Below are 3192 nucleotides of genomic sequence, written 5' to 3'. Positions count from 1 at the left end.
AGGATCATTTGCCTACTGCGGTGGACTTTGCTGTGCCGGTACATCGCGCTACTCAGACTGACCGAGCTCCGACAGTGGACTCTGCCGTCCAGAACGAATCTTCGTCGCAACCGTCAGGCTAACTTACAGACTCGGTGGTGCAGTGCGAGTTGCTCGGACCGACGGTTGAGGTTGATATTTTAGAAGCGGAACAGCAGTGCCTGAAACTTCAAAGTATCACCTGCGAGGACGAGAGCATGAGCGAACAGCCTTGGATGAGGGTTGTACACAAAAAATCAGCAAAAGAAAAAAATTACAAAAAGGTACAAAATACTCACTCTGCAACGAAGTATAAGCCTAATAAACCCAAAAACAGGCGAATAAAAAACAAGAACATGAGGAATCAGATAACACAAACACCAAAAACTCTAGTGCACTTCAAAACAGTGGGGATAAGTGGTGACAGCCACGCTCGTCATCTCGCCGGACTGGTGGGAAAACTGGTGGCTCCTGCAACAACTGTGAGTGGCATCTGCAAGCCCGGGGCCAAGCTGCTCAACATCCTGAGGCCCTCCCCAACACACAACTCACATTGCGAGGTGCTAATTGCGGGAAGCAATGATTTAGCAGACGGCGAGGAGAAGAACATATATCTTCACTTAGAGAAGGAAATCGCGGCTAGACCCACCAATACCGAGATGGTCTTACCGTGACACTCCCACACCATAACGACTTGGAGCCTGATAATCCCATTCAGGAGTTGACTGTGAGAGACGGAACTCGCGTGGTCGACTTCAACAGGATCAGCCGACAGTATTTCACAGCCCACGGCCAACACATCACAATGAGTGGCTATCGTAAACTGGCGGGGCTCGTAAACTTGTCACATTGTAGGTAAAATTAGTTGTATTTGACCAAATATAGGTGATCCTTCTTACTGTGTGCGAATGTAAGAACTAACCACTGTTGGCGCTAGCGTGAAGGAAATTATGAACATTATATTTGATATTGTAAGTAGAATAATTGATTGTGTGGTTTTTAAGACCAAATACCTGTCAATAATAATTTAAACACATATGTGAAAGAAACGGCGAATCATAAAAAGTAAGGGCTCTGTGGTGTAATGGTAGCACATTCACTCTACAAGTGAAAGATCCGGGTTCGAGTCCCGGCGGAGCAAGAACTTTTTGTGATTCAATGTTTATTAAAATTAAATTAATATTTATATTATATATATGTACGTAAAGTTTAATGTTATTAAATTATATTGAAATAAAAATATAAGTACAGTACTTACTAAAATGAATATAAAATATGTCACTATCTGAAAGTAGAACTCGTGCACTTATATTCTGTTAAAATTGCATCATTTATCTGCGCAGTTTTATTTTGAAAGTATCAGTTTGACTAAACAGAGCCAAAAAAGCTACTATTATCGTTGTTATTACCATAAAAAATAACGGTAATTGTTTGGAAATAATTTGCTTTATATACTCTATTCATTGTGAAAATGTAGGCAGGTCTGTTTAATGTAACTAAAGCTTATATTGCAGGAAACCTACTCTAAGATATCAATCTGTAAGCTATTAAAGTTCATAGAAACATATTTATTAGTATAATGCCTATAATTTACAGAACCGTTAGTTTCTGCGGTTATAAGTGCGGCTGGCCTACAGTTTTCTAAATAAACAAATCAGTTATAACTCTTTACTTAAAACTCATAGAACATTTAAATATATTTAAGGATATTCATTTTTAGAATGCGAATACAAAAGAATTTTAGTGAATGGTAAAGAAACGAAAAAGAATTCGTTGTGTTCAGGGTGGAAGGAAAAATGCCTTGATCGAAAGACGTGTTGATCAAATGTTTCACTTGTGACAGTGTTTAAAACAGCGTTTAAATGTAAAAATACTATTGGTATACTACTTTGAATGTTTTAAAAGGCCTCACAACGTATTTATGATTATTATTGAGATATGTTTATATCTATAGTGAAGCATAGTTTTTTTTTTTTTTTTTTTTGTAACAGAGGGCCAGGTTTCCTAGGCCTGGTAGTTGCCTCTCAGCCATCCGGCTTATTGTCCACCCTCTCCCAGGTTTAAGCTGTATCAAATCTCAGGCCTTCACAAAACCATGAGATCTTCTGAACAATGCTTTCCTGTTTCAACCCCTCATCCGTATGCATAAGAACACCTAGGGATCTTGAGCGTTTGCTCTGTAATGCCGGACATTCAAATATGACGTGCTTGGCTGTTTCGTCAGCCTCGCCACATTTCCTGCACAGTGTTTCCTGAACTGGAATACCTATTCTGTTCAGGTGACTTCGGAATATCCAATGACCTGTAATAAAACCAGTCACCTTTCTGATCTCCGTTCTACTCATTCTAAGGGCATCTGCTGCAATGTTCCTTGATGGTCCCCTGAGCATCCGCTTTACTTGTACATTCCCCTCAGTATTTCTCCAATGTTGTAGGTGTTTGTTAGCCATCCACTTGGTAACTGATCTACGTGCTAAGTTATATGAGACCCCACACGTTGGTTCAGGACCGGTAAGAAGACAGTTCGCTCCCAAGTTAGCACAACTGTCTGCCCCTTCATTTCCTGTGATTCCTCTATGTCCAGGCACCCAAGTTAGAATAACTTTATTGGTTTTCGCCAGCAATTTCAAGACCTTATGGCATTCCCAGACTGTCTTCGAATTACAGTCATGGTTGGCCAAGGCCTGCAGAGCAGCCCTGCTGTCCGAGTTAATGTAGATGTTTTTGCCTTTGCAGCCCCTTTCCACATTAACTCTTGCACATTCTGCAGGGGCTGTAACTTCAGCCTGAAAGACAGTTGCCAGTTTACCTAGGCTAAAGCTTAAGTTAACCCTTGGTCTGGCTCCCCAGACCCCTGCCCCAGTACCCTTCAGAGTCTTTGACCCGTCCGTGTACCAGGTTACAGCCTTCTTCATGGAGTCAGGCTCACCTTTTGACCATTCCTTCCTTTCAACAATGTTGACTTGAAATGGTTTTTCCAGTCCGTAACCTTTGCCATTCTGTCAGACATCATTTCTAGAATATCCAGTTTGAGAATGTCAACGATCTTGGAGTGCTTACTAGCATGGTGATAATGCCAGTTCCCATTGCACTTCAGTCTGTAGGCAGCCATCCTAGCCTCTCCTGTGACGAATATGTCTAGGGGTGGGAGGTTTAGCACTACTTCCATAGCAG

At 41.4% G+C, this 3192-nt stretch overlaps 1 non-coding gene across 1 annotated transcript; it reads left to right on the top strand.

Annotated features, from left to right (window-relative positions):
- The first annotated feature begins 1088 nt into the window (after window positions 1-1088).
- Window positions 1089-1159, top strand: Trnav-uac. The gene has a single exon. It is a non-coding gene; the product is annotated as a tRNA-Val (tRNA).
- The last annotated feature ends 2033 nt before the right edge of the window (window positions 1160-3192 follow it).

Source organism: Homalodisca vitripennis, chromosome X, assembly GCF_021130785.1.
Source record: "Homalodisca vitripennis isolate AUS2020 chromosome X, UT_GWSS_2.1, whole genome shotgun sequence".
NCBI classification, from domain to species: domain Eukaryota; kingdom Metazoa; phylum Arthropoda; class Insecta; order Hemiptera; family Cicadellidae; genus Homalodisca; species Homalodisca vitripennis.
Note: the sequence above shows the minus strand (reverse complement) of the source record. Positions and strands in the feature narration are given on the sequence as shown.